General features: G+C 41.0%; 1 long non-coding RNA gene across 1 annotated transcript in view; it reads left to right on the top strand.

The window, feature by feature from the left end:
• LOC129211777 (uncharacterized) overlaps positions 1–23,067 on the top strand; it is an 89,658-nt gene that overhangs the window by 25,036 nt on the left and 41,555 nt on the right. The window contains exon 2 of the long non-coding RNA XR_008578971.1: positions 45–193. This is a non-coding gene — a long non-coding RNA (uncharacterized LOC129211777). The remainder of the gene's footprint in view (positions 1–44; positions 194–23,067) is intronic.

Here is a 23,067-nt window from a genome sequence, read left to right as displayed (position 1 = left end):
TAAGACATTTTGGGTTTCTGTCTTTGTCTTTCGTGTTATCACAGGTGTAAAAAAGACCATGTGGAAAGTACTGTGTAGTGATGATGATGTCAGGAAACCACGCCTGACCAATCTGATGAGGGAAGAGCAGTAGATGATGTCTACCTCAACTTCAGCAAGGCTTTTGACACTGTCTCCCATAACCTCCCCATAGGTAAGCTTAGGAAGTGTGGGTTAGATGAGTGGGCAGTGAGGTGGATTGAGAACTGGCTGAATGGTAGGGCTCAGAGGGTTGTGATAAGCGGCGCAGAGTCTAGTTGGAGGCCTGTAGCTAGCGGTGTGCCCCAGGGGTCAGCCCTGGGTCCAGTCTTGTTCAACATGTTCATCAATGACCTGGACGAGGGGACAGAGTGTACCCTTAGCAAGTTTGCTGATGATACAAAACTGGGAGGAGTGGCTGCACACCAGAAGGCTGCGCTGCCATTCAGCGAGACCTGGACAGGCTGGAGAGGTGGGCGGAGAGGAACCAAATGAAATTCAACAACAAAGGCAAGTGTCGGGTCCTGCACCTAGGGAGGAATAACCCCATGTACCAGTACAGGTTGGGGGCTGACCTGCTGGGAAGCAGCTCTGCAGAGAAGGACCTGGGAGTCCTGGTGGACAAGTCATTCATGAGCCAGCAATGTGCCCTCGTGGCCAAGAAGGCCAATGGTATCCTGGAGTGCGTTAAGAAGAGTGTGGCCAGCAGGTTGAAAGAGGTTATCCTCCCCCTCTACTTTGCCCTGGTGAAGCCCCATCTGGAGTACTGTGTCCAGTTCTGGGCTCCCCAGGTCAAGACAGACAGGGAACTACTGGAGAGAGTCCAGCGGAGGGCTACAGAGATGATCAGGGGACTGGTACCTCTCTCATGAGGAAAGGCTGAGAGACCTGGGTCTTTTTAGCCTGGAGAAGAGAAGACTGAGAGGGGATCTTACCAATGCTTATAAATATCTAAAGGGTGGATGCCAAGAGGATGGGGCCAGACTCTTTTCAGTGGTGCCCAGCGACAGGACAAGGGGCAACAGGCACAAACTGGAACACAGGAAGTTCCATCTCAATATAAGGAAAAACTTCTTTATTCTGAGCGTGACCGAGCACTGGAACAGGCTGCCCAGAGAGGTTGTGGAGTCTCCTTCTCTGGAGATATTCAAAACCCACCTGGACGTGATCCTGTGCAACCTGCTCTAAGTGATCCTGCTTTAGCAGGGGGGTTGGACTAAATGATCTCCAGAGGTCCTTTCCAACCCCTAGGGTTCTGTGATTCTTTGGATAGCTTTACTTCTAAAAAATACTCTTTCTTTATCTGAACTCTGCATTCAAAGGATGAGGAGGGAGGAAAAGAATTCTGCCTGAACCTTCACCCATTTACCCATCATTGTTTCCCTAAACTATAATTACACAAGATGTTATAAGGTGGTATATGTCTATTAATCATCATTCAAAGGTGGAAAAAATTTATTAGTGTTTAAAATTAATAATGTGATTGAGTCTTGGTTAACTGAAAATTTTGCCTTGTGTCTTTCATTGCAATATATTAAAGAATATGCAGAAAGAATCTTACTTTCTTGAAAGATGTACAATGTTGAAAATCCTTGTTTTCCTCAAAAAATAATCCAGGAATTTCCTCGTAAATTAAGGAGTTAATATTTTATGTGATTAGAAATAACTTTGGGAACATTTATCTCATCATATTTGAATATTCAAGTCCATGATGTATTTTAAGCAAGTTTTGGGGAGATTCATTAGGGAAAAAAAAGTGTTGTTATTAATAGTAATTTGCAGGAACTTTTGTTGAAGACTACGTATCTTACAAGTAAGTGATAAATATAGTAACAACCTTGCATTGAGAAGGTATAAAATCTGAGACTTGAGTTAGTAAGAAGTTGCATCGTTGTTAGCTTCTCATCTTCCAATATTTTCTAAGGTTGCTATCCTGATAAAATCAACTTTAATGACACTATTTTCCTTATTTTCAGAAGGGGGAAAAAATAAGAAAAGAAAAACCTCTTATACTTTTAGTATTCAATTCAAACATTCTGTACTCTCTTTACAGTCCCCTTGGTCTAACACTGAGCATCCACGAGAAAGCTGAATCATTTCTTCAGAAATGAGGATGTGGATTGATATCAGTGCATAATGCCTTTGGTTAGTAATAAGAGTTTTATTTTTCCAGTTCTTTAAAGCATTTGGAGGGTGATGGGCCAGGGTTCTCAGTGAGAGAAATATCTTGGCTTAACCTCATGAGCAGCTGAGGTGTGTTGTTTCACTGCAGTCACCTCTTTTACACACTGTTGTGGAGAAATAAGAACTCAGTTTATTATGTCCTCCAGAACCAAATCACATCAGACCATTCTTACAGGAGCTTTGACCAACACTGCACTGTAACAGGGTGAAGCTCCAGAGCACTTGCAATACATTGATGATATCATCGTATGAGGAACACAGCAGAAGAAGTTTCTGAGAAAGGGAAGAAAATAGTTCAAATTGTTCTGAAAGCTGGTTTCACCATAAAATGAAGTAAGGCCAAGGGACCTGCACAGGAGATCCAGTTTTTAGGAATAAAATGGCAAGATGGATGTTGTCGGATCCCAATGGATGTGATAACAAAATAGCAGCTGTGTCTCCACTGACTAAGAAGAATGAAACACAAGATTTCTTAGGTGTTGTGGTTTTTTGGATGATGTATATTCCAAATTACAGTCTGATTGTAAGCCCTCTCTATCAGGTGACCTGGAAGAAGAACGATTTCAAATGGGGCCCTGAACAACGACAAGCCTTTGAACAAATTAAACAAGAAATAGTTCATGCAGTAGCCCTTGGGCCAGTCCGGGCAGGACCAGATGTAAAAAATGTGCTGTACACCGCAGCCGGGGAGAACGGCCCTACCTGGAGTCTTTGGCAGAAAGCACCAGGGGAGACTCGAGGTCGACCCCTGGGGTTTTGGAGTCGGGGATACAGAGGATCCGAGGCCCACTACACTCCAACTGAAAAAGAGATATTGGCGGCATGTGAAGGGGTTCGAGCTGCTTCAGAAGTGATTGGTACTGAAGCCCAGCTCCTCCTGGCACCCTGACTCTCAGTGCTGGGCTGGATGTTCAAATGGAGGGTCCCCTCTACACATCCTGCAACTGATGCTGTGTGGAGTAAGTGGGACGCACTGATTACACAGGAGGCTTGGATAGGAAACCCCAGTTGCCCAGGAATTCTGGAAGTGATCACAGACTGGCCAGAAGGGAAAGATTTCGGAATATTGCCAGAGGAGGAGGGGACGTGTGCTGAAAAGGGCCCATAACCTGCCAGAAAATGAAAAGCAATGTGCCCTGTTCACTGATGGGTCCTGTCTCATTCTGGGAAAGCATCAGAGGTGGAAAGCTGCTGTATGGAGTCCTACATGGTGAATCGTAGAGACTGCTGAAGGAGAAGGTGAATCAAGCCAGTTTGCAGAGGTAAAAGCCATCCAGCTGGCTTCAGACATTGCTGAAAAAGTGGCCAACACTGTACCTCTATACTGACTCATGGATGGTGGCCAATGCCCCGTGGGGTGGTTACAGCAGTGGAAGCAGAGCAACTGGCAGCGCAGAGGCAAACCCATCTGGGCTGCCCCACTGTGGCAACATATTGCTGCCCGGCTAGAGAAGATGGTTGTAAAAGTCATTACCACAATTGCTATATGCCATATCAATGGTATTACAGTAGGGAATCACTAAAATTAATGAAGGGTATACTTTGATGAAACTGTGCAAAGTACTAGAACTGACTTCAGCAACCAGCGCCCAGCAACTTCCTCAAAATCATAGAATCATAAAATCATAGAATGGTTTGGGTTGGAAGGGACACCAAAGATCATCTAGTTCCAACCCCCTTGCCATGGGCAGGGACACCCTCCACTAGACCAGGTTGACTAAAGCCCCATCCAACCTGGTCTTGAACACTTCCAGGGATGGGGCCTCCACAACCTCTCTGGGCAACCTGTTCCAGTACCTCACCACTCTCACAGTAAAGAATTTCTTTCTAACATCTAATCTAAATCGACCCTCCTTCAGCTTAAACCCATTACCCCTTGTCCTGTCACTACACTCCCTGATAAACAGCCCCTCACCATCTTTCCTGTAGGTCCCTTCAGGTGCTGGAAGGCCACAATTAGATCTCCCCGGAGCCGCCTTTTCTCCAGGCTGAACAATCCCAACTCTCTCAGCCTGTCCTCACAGGAGAGGTGCTCCAGCCCTCCAGTCAGCTTCGTGGCCCTCCTCTGGACTCGCCTCCAACAGCTCAATGTCTCTCCTGTACTGGGGCCCCCAGAGCTGGATGCAGTACTCCAGGCAGGGTCTCACCAGAGCGGAGTAGAGGGGCAGGATCACCTCCCTCGACCTGCTGGCCACACCTCTTTTGATGCAGCCCAGGACATGGTTGGCTTTCTGGGCTGAAAGTGCACACTGCCGGCTCATGTTGAGCTTCTCATCAATCAATACCCCCAAGTCCTTCTCCTTGGGGCTGCTTTCAATCCATTCCTCGCCCAGCCTATAGTCGTGCTTGGGATTGCGCCAACCCACGTGCAGGACTTTGCACTTGGCCTTGTTGAACTTCATGCGGTTCGTACAGGCCCACCTCTCCAGCCTGTCAAGGTCCCTCTGGATGGCATCCCTTCCCTCCAGCGTGTCGACCACACCACACAGCTTGGTGCTGTCGGCAAACTTGCTGAGGGTGCACTCGATCCCACTGTCCATGTCGCCGACAAAGATGTTGAACAGTGCTGGTTCCAGTACCGACCCCTGAGGGACGCCACTCGTCACCGTTCTCCACTTGGACATTGAGCCGTTGACCACAACTCTTTGAGTGCGACCATCCAGCCAATTCCTTATCCACCGAGTGGTCCATCCATCGAATCCATGTCTCTCCAATTTAGAGAGTATATTCTTTTATAAGTATTATTGTTATTTTTCTGTCCCTTCGCTGTCCCAGTAAACTGTTCTTATCCTTACCCACAAGTTTTACCTTTTCCTTCCATTTCTTGTCCCCATCCTGCAGGAGGTGGAGAGAAATAAGTGAGTGGCTATGGGGTTTAGCCCCACAACACTATTTCTAGTGACTAATGCAGTTAAAATTACCTAGTGTGACATTCATAATTTTAGGATGGATACTATTAACTGGAAAGGAAATTTTTTTGGACATAATACAATGTAAATAAGTAATTTGTATAGTAAATAGAAAAAAAAGTGTATCCAAATTAATGAGATCTGTCTCTGTACACACACTAAAGCAAATTATACTTAAAAAAAAAAAAAAAGATGGATTTCACCCATTCTGCATGTATTACTCTTTGGAGTTAGGTCTGATAGTATTTCAAAGGCACCTCTATTAAAATGGCATAGACAAAGCTGCTTTGATTAGACAAACGATGGTACAGTAAACTGAGTTCAAAGCCTATAAAAAGAACATTTGTTTTGATAGCTGGTTAAGTGAGTTTTCTAATACAGGGACAGTAAATAAACAGTTGAAAGGAGGACAGTTGAAAAAAGCTCCATGCAGGTCAACATTTCAGCCATTATTTTATGATTTTCATCCTCAATTGAAAGATATTTTTTTTTAAATAGGGCATTGCATTTAAGTAGAGTATCATTTATTCTAATAGACAGCTAATTGGACTAATCAGCTACTGTAATTAACTAGAGATCTAGCACATCTTTATTTTAAATGTTGAAGGCCTCATTAAAATTCCTCCTTGTGGAGAGGGGAAGAAGAAGGTACCATTAAACTAATTGTTTATGGTAAGTGAAAATGTTCTGGTTTTTTACATGATATGAAAGATTTGAGCACTTAAGGATGCATCTTGGGGACCCTTATCCATCCAGGACTTGCCTTGGGATGTGCTATGAGTAGTGAGGATGCGGTAACCACATTCCAGCCACTTCTGAGCACCACAGCACTATGCAGAAGCCAGAGTGGGGCATGTGTTTGTCCTGGTTCTGGCAAGGATAGAGTTAATTTCACAAGGAGCCAGGACAGGTGACCCAAGCTGGCCGGGGGCTATTCCATACCATGTAACGTCATGCTCACCATAAAAGGGGGGCTGGTCAGTTTCCATGGGGTTAGGGAATGGGCTGTCTGGTCAGTCGGTCCATCAGTAAATTGTTCTCTGTTATCACCCATTGTGAATATCTGTTATCAGTACTGTTGTTGATTGTTTCCCTCTCCCTTGCTGTCCCAGTAAACTGCCCTTATCCCAACCCTCGAGGCTTTGCCGTTGTTTTTCCATTCCCCTCCCCATCCCGCCGGGGGAGGGGTGAGCGAGCAGCCGCATGGTGCTCAGCTGCTGGCTGGGCCTAAACCACATCAGTGTTCAACTTTAAAATGTTAATGCCTTGTCAAGAGGTGTAAAAAAGAAGCTGAACAGATGCACAAGATTTCTGTCTAAGATTTGGCTCAACAGAAATTTACATTAATATCTATGAGAAGACATAGAAAGTTAGAATTTAATGTACATACTGAAAAATGTTAGGTTTTAGTTGTTAAGCTTATCTGCTAGTTTCAATTAGGACTTGAATGCTCAGTAAGAATAATGTATACTACATTTCAGTTTATTCATTTTACTAAGCTCTAAAGAAATTGTAGTGGAATTGTAGTTTTCTGTTGTTCAGTGGGAGGCTGATGTTCTTATAGCTCACAACTAAGAAATCAGCTCCTCATTTTTCAAAATAACAGTGAAGTCAAACTTATGAAACTATCAGTGTAGGTCAGAACAATTACCTGAAACTTTTTATGATAGAAATTTTTTTTTCTACTTAGCAGCAATGTTTTCTGAATTGCTTGAAACATCTATTTGTGTTTAGTGAAAATTCTTGGGATTGATATCTGTGTTGGGTTTGCATGGCAAGGTTTTGGTAGCGGGGGGGAGGCTACAGGGGTGGCTTCTGTGAGAAGCTGCTAGAAGCTTCCCCTGTGTCTGATAGAGCCAATGCCAGCCGGCTCCAAGACGGACCCGCCCCTGGCCAAGGCCAAGCCAATCAGTGCCTTTGTGATAACATATTTAAGAAGAAGAAAAACACTTAGAGAGAGCTTTTGCAGCCGGAGAGAGGAGTGAGAAGATGTAAGAAACTCTGCAGACACCAAGGTCAGTGCAGAAGGAGGGGGAGGAGGAGCTCCAGGTGCCAGAGCAGAGATCCCCCTGCAGCCCGTGGTGAAGACCATGGTGAAGCAGGCTGTCCCCCTGCAGCCCATGGAGGAAGGGTGAGGGGGTGTAGAGATTCCACCTGCAGCCCATGGAGGACCCCACGCTGGAGCAGGTGGAGGCACCTGAAGGAGGCTGTGGCCCGTAGGAAGCCCACGCTGGGGCAAGTTCCTGGCCGGACCTGTGGACCCATGGAGAGAGGAGCCCATGCCAGAGCAGGTTTGCTGGCAGGACTTGTGACCCCATGGGGGACCCCATGCTGGAGCAGTCTGTTGCTGAAGGTCTGCACCCCATGAAAGAGACCCACGCTGGAGCAGTTTGTGAAGGACTGTAGCCCGTGGGAGAGACTCGCGTTGGAGAAGTTCGTGAAGGTCTGCACCCCGTGAGAGGGACTCCATGCTGGAGCAGGGGAACAATGAGAGGAGTCCTCCCCCTGAGGAGGAAGAAGCAGCAGAAACAACGTGTGATGAACTGACCGCAACCCCCACTCCCCACCCCCTGTGCTGCTGGGGGTGGGGCGGAGGTTGAAGCCGGGAGTGAAGTTGAGCCCGGGAAGATGGGAGGGGTGGGGGGAGGTGTTTTAAGATTTGGTTTTATTTCTCATTCCTCTACTCTGCTTTGCTTAGTAATAAATTAGATGAATTTTCCTAAGTTCAGTCTGTTTTGCTCGTGACAACAATTAGTGAATGATCTCTCCCTGTCCTTATCTCGACCCACAAGCATTTCGTTATACTTTTTCTCCCCTGTCTAGTGAATGAGGGGAGTGAGAGAGCGGCTCTGGTGGGCACTGGGCCTCCAGCCAGGGTCAACCCACCACAATATCTTACACCTTCTCTTCTTTAGAGGATAGAAAACCAAGCTAACAGCCTGATAACAGTCTTTCTCTAGTCTTTTTCAAACATAGATACAGCTAGAATTACGTCAAAGTAGCTACATTATGTGTTTACTGAAAACACTGTTGCCAGGCTTGATGGGGCAGATTAAAGACAGCAGCTCTGAAACATATCCTGCACATACTTAAGAGTTTATGAGCAATGAATATCCTGCATTACACACAGAGCAGGGTGTCATTGCAGGACAAAGTGTTGCAAAGAAGGCATTATCTTCAAAGTGAGCATTTGGTCACTTCTTTTTCACATCTAGGACATTTTTGACACATGAAGCAGCAGTGTGGCTGCTGGGACATATTGGGAACGTTACTGCACTGCTGGCACCTGTCATGCAGTGTTTATTAGGAAAAAGTAGGGACTTCATTTCCATCACCTTTGGGCAGTACAGTTTACAACCATCTTTTTCTTTAGGGGCCATTATCTTTTTTGTCATTAAAGGAACTAATTCCTGTATCATAACAGTGGAAAGCCAATGGCTGCAGGAGTTTCATTGTGAATACTAATCCTCTCCTGAGACTAGCTCCCACACAGAAACAAAGATGAACAAATATATACTGAAGTGCTTGTAATTCAGCTGGGCGCTGTGCGAGCCCTCAGTTTCCTTCTGTCTTCTAATGTTTATATTTCTAAATGGTCAGAAAGCAACAATCAGGGAAAGAATAGCCTATTTAACTGTGGTCTTCTTGTCTCAGGATACCTGCATCCCAACACAGACCATGGAAAAGCTGGTATCTCTCTCTTGGGAACTGGGTGCTATTTTTGTTTCCTGCACCAGCTCTGCCTTTAGTCCCCTCTGAGCAAACCATCAGTAGCACTGAAATCTGGATTCAAACAATCCACTAACCCACCAAGATCCTGCATTGAATTTTATTGAAGTGACTATTTGGTAAAGAAAAGGAGTAATTCAGTTATTTAAAGATTTCTGTTGGGCAATTGAAAATGCATGTTCTCTGCCAGTTTCTTTGATACACTCATGTAGATTGATTTTTAAAAATCCTAAAAAATACAGAATGTGAAATTACAATAAGTTAAGAATGTTGTTTTCTCAATTATTTGTTAGATATACAGCTGGCTGGTGTGTTGACTTATGTTGTATGAGTTTGAAAACTCTTTTTTTGTAACCAAAGCCTTTTAGGAAAGTGATTCAGACTTGATAAGCTGATTAGCTTGATCTAAAATGACTTGTATGCCATACACTTGAAAATTTAAGAGCTTTATATATGTGTTTAAATGGACAGTACTTATATGGGGTTTCGTGTAACTGAAGGATGGCTGACTTATTACTGGAAGCTTAGAAATTCTTTCAGATGGCACCTTAAATATAGGTTAAAATATCATAAGGCAAAAATGAAATTATAAATGTTGATCTGAGACAATACTAGATTTTATGCAGGAAATTTTTTTCTTGCAGTCATTTTTTGATTCCTTCTCTTGTCACAAGTATCATAAATAAATCAACGCTGTTTGGAACAGTTTTAATTTGGGAGTTTTCACATTCTGCTTCAATATCTTGAAACTGTAGTATAAATTTACACTAATCTATTCATTCTTCTCTCATATGCAGTCTGACCTCACATAAACTGGTGTAAACAGAGAAATTACTTGTGCCAGCAAACATACTATAATTTGAGGCTGTTAAAGTAGAGGTTAGAATCTGGCCATGAGTATAAATAGAATGTAATCTACTTCCCTGAGGTCTGCAGATTCAGTAACTTTTGATATTTATGAATTCAAACCCTAGCAATGGTTTATGCTGACATGCAGCTCCTTGATGCAGCTTAAAATTGGGTGAAGGAAAATTTATGACAGGAATGTATGTCCAACTTAAGACTGAGTCAGGAGGTAGGGCTATGAAAGTGAATCCTTCCTTCCTAATGTGCTCCATCCTGTCCTTCACATACACACCTCTTCTCCTGTTTTGTGTGCATATAGTCTAGATATTTTTCTGCATATCTTAGCAAGAAACTGTGAAAAAGAACTGCTAAAGAACATTTTTGCCTTTTGAAAAAAAAAAACATCAAAACCACAATATCCACCAAAATCCTCCTCATTGTAGATTTCTACTGGGCTGTTTTGCAGGAATGACTTCTAGAACTGCATTTTCTGAGATGTACCTTTTTGCTTTCCTCAAATTTCTCATTGCTGCAGTGATCACGAGGACATTTGTGTTGGGGAAACCAGCACTGGTCAGGTAGAACAGGTGACCGTCCCTAGATATGATGACTTGACCCTATAAGCAGCAGGAGTCCCAGGGGACTGTCAGGGCTAGCCTTCTCATCTCAGCAGACATCACCAGAGCTGTACTATATGCAAATGTAATGGTGAGAGAGTGGAAGAAAAATAAGGGATTTTGTGGTTTGGACTTCAGGAAGTGAAACAGAGAACATCTCACTCCCAGTGAGATATTGACAGCCTGCAATACCTTTAACTGGCCAAGAACCTTGCAGATATTTGTATATGTGGAATCAGCCATGCAGAATACAAAAAATTAATCTGTTGTGGAAACTAAATTACAGGCAACTTTCAAGTGTCTGTGCTGTCAGTTAACGATAGTAGTGTTAAAAAAGATAACCGTTTTCATTATATTCATGATTGCTGTCCTGGTTTCGGCTGAGATAGAGTTAATTTCCTTTCTAGCAGCTGATACAGTGCTGTGTTTTGATTTACGATGACAATAACGTTGACAACACACTGATGTTTTTAGCTGTTGCTGGGTAGTTGTTGTGTCTACACTAAGTCAAGGACCTTTCAGCTTCTCTTGCTCTGCCAGGTGCACAAGAAGCTGGGAGAGCACAGCCAGGACAGCTGGCCCAGACTGGCCAAAGGATATCCCTTACCATGTAACATCATGCTTGGGATATAACTGGGGAAGCTAGCTGGGAAGTAGGATTGCTGCTTGGTAACAGATTGGTCTTTGGGTTGTTGTTGTGTTTTTTTTCCTTCCATTGTGGTGAGCAATTGCATTTGTGCATTACATCATCATCATCATCATCATCATCATCATTATTATTTCTTTGTTATCCTATTAAACTGTCTTTATCTCAACCCACAAGTTGTTCTTTTTTCCATTCTCCTCCCCATTCCCTTGCAGGGGGCGGGGTGTGAGTGAGCAGCTGTGTGGTGCTTAGCTGCCGGCTGGGGCAAAACGACGACTATTGCATTTTATGTCTTAACTTCATTTTCAAGGGGAAATACTGTTATAAGTTTTTCATATATTTTACATATGTATGGTTCTGTAAATTTTCTGCTGTATTTGTTTGCATACAATCATCAAGTTTGCTATTGTAGAGCTACATTGTTGTAGTTCTCATTCAAAATGAAGGGAGCATAGATTGCTGACTTGAGCAATGTAGTCTTTCTGAAGTTTGAAGTAAATCCTAGTGGTATAATTATCTTTCACTGTAGTATGACCAACTAAATCATGACTCTGCCATACTAGGCATGATGTGTGAGATAGCTTTCATTTTGGCTGATGCTGTGGAAAGACTAAAAGTTTCTACAGCTTGCATAGTGGAGCTAGGGTCTCTGTCTAGGTGCTATAACTCATACCCTTGAAGGTCAGAGATGGTGCGGAGATGTATGTATATACCACTCTCCAGAAATTTTGGGAATGCCTCTCTGTATATGACCCAAACATTTTCAGTATGTAGTGGCTCAAACAACAAATGAATCCTGTCTGGTGACACAAGCCAGCCTGGATGAAATAGCAAGCACGGAACCAAGGACATTGGAGGCAACCTCAGTGGTTTCTAAAGAGTCAACTAAAATACGGTAAAAGAGACAGTCATTGTCTTTAGATTAAGGCTAGATAGCATATGTGGGTGGGTTAAATATGTGCAAATTAGGAGACTGGGTATGTAAAAAATAACTGCCATTTCTAGGAGGCATGGTAGATGTACAAATTATGAGACGTGAAGAAATGCCATTACCATTTGCAGATATGAACTGAATTACAGCAAAATACCTTGCATGTGAAAATAACATCATCCTAAGTTTGCAGACAACCAGTAACAGTAGTTCTGAGAGTTGTGACTTGCCATACTTCTGGCAATGAATCCACATCTAGTTTTATTCCAAACATCATTGTTCATTAAAGTATTTAAGTGAAAAGAATAATTATTCTTCTTTGAGCATGTCTAGACTATGCTCCCAAATTTCATTGAGACTAATTTTTAAGTAACTTGAGTAACTGTGATCTCCTGGACTTTACAAAAAAGTGAAATGATTGAGGGAGGTCTTGATTGAGTACAGAAATGTTTTGTGAAACTCCATTACTATGTAAGACAAACTGTGTATTCAGAAATTCTCCTACTCTGAATTATAAGCATTCCAGCAGTCAAATGTATCTCAGTTTGGAGTGAGGGACCACAAGCAGTGGGAAGGTGAGTTCACTTTAATAAGGAGGTAATGGTGAACCAATTTGGTGTTTTCTTTATTGACTTTCTTGGTAGCACTAAGCATTGCTATTTGGGTTTGCCAAAAGCATAGGAAAAAATGCTACTGTGCCTATTACTATATAGCTTTGGCATGTGATACAGCTTATTGGAACGACCTACGTTTCTGTTTGAGTAACTGGAGTATGAAGAGCTCCTGTGAATGGAATAGTGTGATTTGAGCAACTGCTGCTCCAGTTTTCATTTAAAGACATTCATTGGAGAGTGGAAGTTACTAAAAGACAGTGTTGAGATGTCCTGCACTGAGTCCCTCCTGTGTCCATAAAAATTAAAAGTATCAGATGACAAATACAGCTATCTTCGGGGCCAAGAGGCAAGGGCACAGATTAGTGCGCTCAGTCAATTTATGTGTCTTCAGCTGAGCTAGACTTACATGACAGCTTTCTGTTCCTTGGATAACTGTCTGAAGCAATTGCAGATACTTTGTAATGGAAAAGCCAATTAAAGTTCCAATACCTAAAAGAGACTAAACACAGGGCCTTATTTTTTTTTTTTTTAATAAAAGTAATATATCTGGGAAATTTTACATCAGTCAGCATAACTTCAGTTCCCAAAAAAACACAGGAATACAGAAAGGTGTGGCTTACTTTGCTTACCTAATTCCATATAGTCAACAGAGAAGGCTTTCACCAGAGAGTAATTCAGAGCAGCGAAGCTAGGGCTTCTCTCAGTCATTCTCTGAAAAAAGCTCTCCTTCATTTGACACACAAAGTCTAAGGTGAGTGGCCTTTTAAATAAGCTTCCTGAATTTGTGCATTACAGATACTCATCCACTTATATATCAACAAAATATTGTAAGGATCATCACCTGGATTAATCATTCCTAATTTTAGGTACTTGAATAAGGAGCATAACTATATTCCTACTTATCTTTAGGCTTCTTTATTAGTGGTGAAAAATAAGTCATGGTAGGGATATTGTTAGATCATAAATGTAAAAGGGAAATTTCAGATTACATACCTAGAATTTTCTAACTATAGGAACAGTTAAGTTTTGAAATAAATGGACTGTGGAATGGATAGTTCTAAAGACTGTATTAATTAAATAGTTTTTAGGAATGGTTTAGGAGAAGACAATCACTTTACATTCAGACAGGAATACAGCAGCTTCTCACAGTACTGGCCCACCTGGTTTCTATGATGGTTGTTTGCTAATTGTACCTTCCATTAGGCTGTGGACAGGTAAGTTGTGACTGAGCCTGAATGTTTTCGCAGCAGAGCTTTAATGGACTCCAGGGTTGCCTGATGAGCCTTTCAATTTTAACTCTGTTAACTTCAGTGGTTTCTTGTGGTTTGGAAGGATATAAATAATAATATAGGTAATCCTGTAATAAACAGGGAAGAACCATTGTCATGGTTTAACTCCAGCCGGTAACTGAGCACCATGCAGCCACTTGCTCACCCCTCCCCCCAACAAGGGGATGGGGAGAACACTGGAAAAACCCCTCATAGGTTGAGATAAAGACAGTTTAATAGGATAACAAAGGAAGAGATCAGCAGCAACAACAAAAATAATAGTAACAATAACAACAACAAAAGTGATGCACAAATGCAATTGCTCACCACATGCATTAAAAAAACCCAACCTGATGCCTAGCCTGTTTCCAAGCAGCAATCCTACTTCCCAGCTAGCTTCCCCAGTTATATCCCAAGCATGATGTTACATGGTAAGGAATATCCTTTGGCCAGTCTGGGCCAGCTGTCCTGGCTGTGCTCTCCCAGCTTCTTGTGCACCTGGTAGGGCGTGGGAAGCTGAAAGGTCCTTGACTTAGTGCAGGCACTACAACTACCTAGCAACAACTAAAAACATCAGTGTTATCAACATTATTTTCATCCTAAATCCAAACACAGCACTATACCAGCTGCTAGAAAGAAAATTAACTCTATCATCTCAGCTGAAACCAAGACAACCATATAACTGCACAGTTACAGTTGTGGTCCTTTAGTACCTTTTGGAAGATTTACCTACTGTACAGTGGTTTACTAAAAGGCACAACTGATCTTATGAGTGATACAATTTAAGATATCTATTTACTTTCTGCTGATGCAGTAATGATGGTTGACGAAAAAGATGCTATTCTCTCTTCCTGATCTCATAATCAAAGCCAGAGTTTTGGATAAGGGAAAATCACACTAAGTGTCAGGAACTTGGGATTCAGAGGTAACAATGTCTCTATGATCGGTTATTGTGGGGAAAATAGTAGTTAATAATATGAAAAGAGATGAAATGTAGCACTGAAACAGTCACTTGTCTAAATTTCTTTCACTTTCTAGCCCCATGAGATAGACAGACAGTTAGATAGACAGTATTTTATTTCATTCCTTTAAGTACAGAAGAGTTTTAATTTTAATTGTAAGAGAGTAGTGCTGCTCCTCTCAGTCAAGTTTGTGAATATCTGAGTCACATTCTGCGTGACTAGGGGACAAAATCTGAAGTACCCAATTTCTGAAAATAGCAGCCATGCCTTAAATTAAGGTCAAAGTCTGGGATAGGGGTGTTTTTCTGGAAGTATGTATTAATAGATAAAGCTAAGTGTTAGATCTATGACTGTCACTAACGTAGAGATAAAGCTACAGTTCTCTTTAGAAGTTAAATGTGGCATTTATACATGGATGAATCAGAAGTCAGATCTGAATGTGCCAAACTTCTATCAACTATCATTAGGCTTTTACAGGTTTGGTTTTTGTTTTTTTTTTTCCTAGAAGTTTTCCACCTTTTGTTCGTATTTGTTCAGCATAAGAACAATGGGCCCTTAACAGCATGGGTTTGGCTCATTTCTGCTCAGTTATCTGCTTCCCAAGCAGAGAGCTTTTTATAGACTGTGACACAATTGTTAATTATGAGTATTACTCTCCTCATGCTTTACAATACTAGTGGAAGATTAAGTGATTCAGAGAGACATAAAATTGGCCCACCTTGTATCAATGTGGCATAAAAAAGGTCTGATTTGGGAAGTCAGCCTCTTGAATTCAGTGATATTTGGAGGAGGCCAAGTTTGTATTTCTGGCTCATGTATAATGGAGTAGCAAAGAAAGGCTTGATTTTGCAAGGTGCTCTCCAATATCCTGAACTTTTCTACATGTGGAATTTTGTTTCCACGACTTTTATTTCCATATCTCTCTCTCATCAAGGAAACCCTAGGGATTCTGTTCCTTTGTGCACAGATATTATGGACAAAATTTAGTGAGTTTGTTCCCAAAGTCCTTCCTAGAGACAGGTTCTAATGAAATGACAAAGACACACAGTTGTTGGAAATAAGAAGAGCCACTCAGATGATACTACCAGCTGATGAGAGGCACAGGGAAGCGACTAAGGGCAGGAGGAGGAGCAGTGTGGTCAATGCAGCTCTGTATACAGAGCCAATGATGGTGCTGAGCACTTCCATTCTTGTTGCCTAAAAAACCCCAAGCCCTGGGGAGGAGCTGCATTATTTAGTTCTTGCTGACATAGCTACCATAGCCTATGGGTGTCCCATGCCTCTCAAGCAAAATCAGGTGCCCTGACATTTTTCTATGCAATACCTACTAATAAGTGCAAAAGAAACACAAACAAATAAGCAGAGATTATCTGTTGTGTGCAGCGTAAGGAAAACAATCAGCACACTTAGTCCATTTCTGTCTTGGATTTCAGCTTTCAGATAAACACAGCTTTCCATTCAGAGACAGTATTTAGCATAGCTTGAAAAGTGGTCTTGTCTATTTTTAGTGCTTAGAAGGATCAGCTCCCAGACAATTCAATTTTCATGCTAAACCAACTCATAAATTACTAGGATGCTATCTCAGTCACATTCCAAATATGCCAAATAAGTGAAGGTCACATAATATAAATTGAAGCTGTCCAAGTTCATCTGCTATTTTTTTGTGTTTGTATGCAATGGAAAGGAAAGATCCATATATATTTATTTTTTTTCTTGAGCTGCCTTTCCACTCCATCTGCAAACCTTAAACCACTGTGAGAATCCAGTTTCCCTAGCTAATAATTGGTGTTGATAAGTAATGCCAATTCAGTCTGAACTGGGCAGGGGAGTTGCACTAGGCCAGTTCCTTCTAAACAATACCTTTGTAAGAAATGTGATTTCCATGGGTTGTCGTCATCAAAAAACCTTAGCCTTCAATTATTTTATTTATGTTGGGAAATTCAAGGAAAATAACAAAACAAAACAAAACAAAACCAACTCAGCAATTGAAAATCCACAGTAGTTTTGGAAAAATGACAATGTGTATTTTCTTTTTCTGCCAACAATGAGTCTATGTCATTGCCAACCACACACTCAGCTACTAATGACAGCCTTGGGTAGTCTATTCAAATTCCTAAACCCTCTAAGTGATAAGATTGTATTGTCTGCTTAAATCATGCAGTACCTCTTAAAACATTAAATAATTAATTACATCAGAAATTTCTTGCAATTAATTGACATACAACTAATAGCTTACAAATTACAAGCTTCCTGAAATTCATGCTTACTAAGCAGTTAAACTTTAGACAGAATTAAAATTCTAAATTTTAAAAGACCTCTCTGCTGAGTACTGGAGTACTGTGTACAGTTGGGGGCTCTCCAGTGCAAGAGAGACAGGGAGCAACTGGAGAGAGTCTGCTGTGGGGCAGCCAAGACGATGAAGAGACTGGAGCATCTCTACTATGAGGACAGGCTGAGAGAGACAAATATCTGAAGAGGGAATGTAAAGAGGACAGAGCCAGGTTGTTTTCAGTGTTGTCCAGTGAGAGGACAAGAGGCAACGGGCACAAACTGGAAACACAGGAGGTTCCCTCTGAACATAAGGAAACACTTTTTACTGTGAGGGTGATCGAGCACTGGCACAGGTTGCCCAGAGAGATTGTGGAGTCTCCCTCCTTAGAGATATTCAAAAGCCCTCTGGACATAGTCCTGGGCAACCTGCTCTAGGTGACCCTGTTTGAGCAGGGGAGTTGGGCAAGGTCACCTCCAAAGGTCAACCAATCATTCTGTGATTCTGTGAAAACATGTAGCAAACTTTACAATAAACCACAAAAGGAAATGCAAAGAAGACTAGATTATTTATTCAAAGACCTTATTTACTGTGCAATGAAATGGAATGTTGAGGGACAGATTTTCTAAATAGGGACTGTAGAGTTCTACAGCCAAGGGCAGCAGTTAGTCACTGTTACAAGATGCCATACCTCCTAATCTTGATGCATGAGAGAGAGAAACAATTTTCCTTAAACCTCTTTAACAGATGTTGCATGTTTTCTGCCCCCACATGCCCAGGGCTTAGGGATGAAGAACTACTATCTCCTCACTCAAGCCAGCTCTTCCCTTAATGGAATGTTTTGGCAGCAAAGTTTGTTGTGTGCAAGGTCTGAAATATTGGCTAGTCCTTATGCAAACTGTCAAAAGTAGGTGACAGAAATGAGGGCTGTATTCAGGTTACTGTTTTATGACCATCTTCTTTTCACCCACAGTCCACTATTAAACAAATTCTTTCCTGTTTTTACTGGCCTTTATTTTGGTACGTGGGAATTTTTTTATTATTATCTGAGTTACATCTGCGGACATATTCAGGATAGTTAAATAACCATTTTTTCCACTTTTACTTATATTTAACATATATTACTTCTATTGTTTTGCTCTATACATAGTCATAAATTAGTACTTTTCAGTACGTTTAAGAATACCAAGAAATTCCACTTCCTAGTTACACCATATGGACACTGATGTCTGAAAAAATGTAAGAATGAAAGGTTGGTTGTGGAAAATGGTCAGCCAAGTTGTGGTGTTCACAGAGCTAGAGCTTGATCAAGACTTTACAACTTTGGAAGTAATGGATTATTTCAAACAACAGTATTTCTTTTTTAGTTGTTTAAAGGATTTCTCAGTCTCCAAATGACACTTTGATTTATGCCCCTACATTCTAGTGCCTTACTGCAAAATATTTATCTAATCAATTGTGAGACTGTCACAGAGGAAAAGTCAAGTGCCTATTTAGAATGCAAATTGATATATACTAAAAGCTGTAGTGTTTGTGTGTCTGCTACAGCATTCTGTCCCCTTTTGTTTTACTAACATCTGATGCTGCTGAATATTTAATTACATACTGAGTTCAGTGACTAAGGTCTTATTATATTGCACATTAATAATATGGGGCAAAATTCTGATGTTTAACCACAGGGGCATGCAGGACTCAGTAATGTAAGTTTAGTCTAAAACATCTTAATTGCAAGTGTGCATTTTTTTCTACTCTCTGAAGTATTTGGGGGCAAATTTAAAGTGTAAGATCCTATATTTGTGTTAGGCAGTTTCAAGTATGACTTTCTAATACTTAGGGTCTTACAAGTAGAGTGAGTTGTGATTTCTTTTTTGATTACTTTAGTGTAGTAGTCTTTCTCTCTTTGTGATTGCTAGCTGTCCCGATTTTCTGTTAACCACAGCTATAAATGAATAGAATCCATCCCATAAAATGTCTGCCTGAGAAAGTATCCTCTGCACCAGCCATTCTCTTCCAGCTCACAAAACTTTCAAAGTCATGAGGCAAGATTAGCCCTTTTCAGAATCCCCGGGTCTGAGCACAACGGAAAGAATTCAGACATATTTTTACACCCATGATAACACTAAACTGTACTTGAATGTAGCTTAGAAATGAAGCCATGTAATACAGGAAAATATCTGGAGTAATTTTAAAAATGTTGTTTATACTTTTTACTCTGTAATATTGCACAGACTCTTTGTCAGGCATGGGGGGAAAAAAAACCTGGCTTTTGCTATGGCAACACAGAGGACTTAGAAAATGATCTCTCAGCATGGAAGAATGATGACTCCTAAAAATAGTGTAGAAGCACTGAAAAAGAGCAAGATTCTCTCTTGTGCCAAGGTCTTTTCAGCTCAGGAATGGGGGTTCTCCCAAAGAATTGGCTGTCATTCTCTCATCATTAAACTTCTTTAAACGTACAGTAATTTAGAGCAACCTATACACTGGTCTAATTTATGACCGTCTGAGTATTGTTTGCAAGGACCCATGTATATATTGTGAGCTGTCAGAGTGCGACAACGCTTTGCCCAACTTTAATGCATCCCCAGTCTTGAAGTGAGGGGGAGGGATAAATAGCAGAGGATGAAGATCCTCTTATTTTATACTACTGGTTAGCTCCACGTAGCTGAGAGAAGTCTTAAGCTAATTAATGTTTTTAGCCAGATTTAGGTTCTTTGCACTGTTCAAAGAACTTTCTGTGCAGGTAAAAAATTGATCACAAACTGCATTAGGAACTGGCTGTTTTGCTTCATTAATCCAAACAGTCAGTAATTTATGAACAAAACGATGTCTCAAATCTGTAAAGTGATATTTAGTAATACAGCATTGTGGTTGCCATCTTTGAATAAATCTGGAGGAAAGAAGAGTTGGCTGTAAAGTTCTGCAAAGTTCAAGCTAATTACTTCAATGATTTTAGAAATGACTCTGAAATAACTCTCAGTGATATTTCCAGTTGATGAGAATGAATAAAAATAACCCATATGCCAGATTTTTTTTAGTGCTAAGACATGTGCATTCCTTAACCAAAAATTAAAATGAAAATAAATAAAAACTCCAAACAATATCTTTTTACAAAAAGCTGAAGTACCAGGGAGCTTTTTGTAAGGTTTAGTATCCTCTGCTACCTTATGTGAGGATCATATAGGATTTTCACCATTTGGAACCAAAATCTTACAAAATCCACTTGCAGGATTTCTGCATCACCCAGTCCAGTACCTAACCTAGTTGATCCCTTTATTCTTCTGTACAGTATTTCTTACACACACAAAAGAAATAGTTACATATGAGATAATAAGATATCATATATTGAGACAATAAGATCTATTTCATATGCCCCTTGAGTTCACTGGTTCTAATCTTCTCCTTTTTTAATTGTGTGTTGTACAATATTATCTCACAGCTTTCTCAACTGTAATAGTTTATAGTCTACTAGCCAACTGTAGAGAGTTCTTCAGCTAAATTCACATCTCTGGCTGATACGTGTTTAATGGGATGTAATTTCTGCTGCCATTCATGACACTTCTGTTTGTAGCCCAACATACCTAAGTGAAGAATGATGTCTCATAGCCATATTCAAACTAGGAGTACTGTGAGCATTCCTTATTGGGAGTATTTAATGTTATTTATTTCTGAGGCCGAAGAGATGTCAACTGTCCTCCTAGAACCCTATAGATTGCTGGAAGTGAAAACCATTTGTGCATCTTGTTTCTCAAAAGCTGCTTATCAGCCTCCTAGGCAAATATAAGTATTAAAAGGAGTCCACTGACCCATGCCTATATACAATACATTGAGCTTTTTGTGGTCACAGTGGTGTTTCTCTAAAGTACATGGGTAAATATCCTTTGCCTACAAGAAAGGTTACTTGAAAGGTTTTTGGAACTGCTAGATTTTCCTCTGCCTTTGCTCTGTGCCCATATTATCTGAAGTTATTCAGACTTACACCTAGTGTTCATATTATTCACCTGGTAGTTGACATAACCCACAGGACGGTTATTATCTAGACTCAGGGATTCAATCAATGGCCTTTCAGCCGGCATCCTTAAATGAATGAATGCTTCATTCTGTGGCAACAGTCTCCCTCTGAACAAATCTCTCCAAACACACACATCCCATGTGGAGTTTAGAAATCCTTCTGTTATTGCACAACTCAGCTATATGAGCTGTCCATGTTATGAGCTGTCTGTGTTCTGCAGCAGTTATGTTTAGCGTGCTAGAGAGGCTTAGGACTGGTCTACCAGTTTTGTTCTTTGATGAGGGTTGTGATTTGTTTTCTTCTTTACTGCTCTGGTTGTGTTAGCACTGTCCCTTGAGTGGTTGCAGTTACTTTGCCATCAAAGTGCCAGGGTATTTTATTCACCTTTTAGTCACAGTATAATCTACACATGTATAAAGTCCTTTATGCTATTATCACTAAAATGCTGACACTAGGGGGAGTTCTATTGTTCTAAAAGTTAAAAAGGTAACAATTTTTATCTGTAGGCAAGATTGTGGATATCAATAAAAGTCAGCATTATTAAAAACTGTGTGCTAGAAATGGTTTACCATTAGGGAGGTGTGTGTGTGTTGCATGTATTTTTCCTCCGTCTCTTCACAATTGAGCTATCTATTTGTATTTTATAGCATGTGAGTGTGAAATGCCTCTATTGCTATCAAATTCTGCTACCATCACAGGGCCAGTTCTCCCTCTGCAGGCTCTCCCAAACCAGAATCTATTAACCCGCTTATCCTTTGTCTTCAGTGTGGTTCTCACATTATCAGCCCCAGCTGAAGTGTCAGTCTACCATACAATTCTCTTAATATATATATATTTGATCTTTTCCTTTCCCAGTCAAAGGGGCTCATTCTTTTCCACATTCTTTTCATGTAAATGGGATACTTATGATCTCACACCCTTTGGAACTGGGATTAAATCTGCTTTGTTTTATGATGCCAAAGCTGCCTTTCCTTGTTGCTTATCATCACCCACGTTGTATTCTTGCACTGTCATTGCTTATCCATGGGGAGGTAATTTTTGGCATGCAAAATGCATTGCAGTGCTAACTTTTACTGGTGGCAGCTGTAGTTAACTCAAAGCACACTAAAAAGAGCTCCCTTCACATTTAAAAGGCTGATTTTGTAGTCATGAGAAAATTTGCACCCTTCACACTCCAAGATGGAAGCCCCTTATCTATATGCCTCACATGCTGCATCAAGAAAGTATGAGATTTTGAACAAGAAATACAACCCAAATCTTGTAACTAATTCAGTAAACTAAATGAAAGAAAAGTCATCTGTGAAACTGACTGCAAAATGTAATACAAAGAGATGCCTGTGCAATCTAGAGAGATTACTAAACATGCTCTGTAGGACTGGAGTGCAATGATTCTGTTACATCAGGATTTAATGGAAAACAATATTTTACAAATATGAGTATCACAAAGAGCAAGTATTTGAACATTTAGACTGTGGAAGGTCCTTGTGTAGGTGGTTCTGGGAGAAAAACCTTTCTTCTTATGTGCAAACATGAACTGTCGGGGAAAGGGAGAAGAATATGTCAACATCTTGTAGTGTAAATGCATTATTTTAATCTCCAAGGGATGGCTGTTGGTATGGTTCCTTGCAGCCTTCTCTCACCCTTTCTGCTGCAATGCTTTACTCCTGGTGCTAGATCCAAGAGCATTTCTGTTCCCAGGTGTTGAAGAATCAAGGTTGTAGTTTGCCACACCTCTTATGCTGGTGATGGAGTCTCTTGAGAAGCTTCAGTTTTCTCCCAGTTGTTGTCTTCATTAGGAATAAATTTCTTTATAAATGTATCGGGTTTGCATGGCGAGGTTTTGGTAGCGGGGGGGCTACAGGGGTGGCTTCTGTGAGAAGCTGCTAGAAGCTTCCCCTGTATCTGACAGAGCCAATGCCAGTCTACTCCAAGATGGATCCACTGCTGGCCAAGGCTGAGCCCATGAGCGACGGTGGTAGCACCTCTGGGATAACATAATTAAGAAGGGAAAAAAAACGTAGTGGGAGCTTTTGCAGCCAGAGAAGATGTGAGAAACTCTGCAGAC

This window comes from Grus americana, chromosome 12 (assembly GCF_028858705.1).
Source record: "Grus americana isolate bGruAme1 chromosome 12, bGruAme1.mat, whole genome shotgun sequence".
NCBI classification, from domain to species: Eukaryota; Metazoa; Chordata; class Aves; order Gruiformes; family Gruidae; genus Grus; species Grus americana.
The sequence above is the reverse complement of the archived record's forward strand: the minus strand, read 5'-3'. Positions and strand labels throughout refer to the sequence as shown.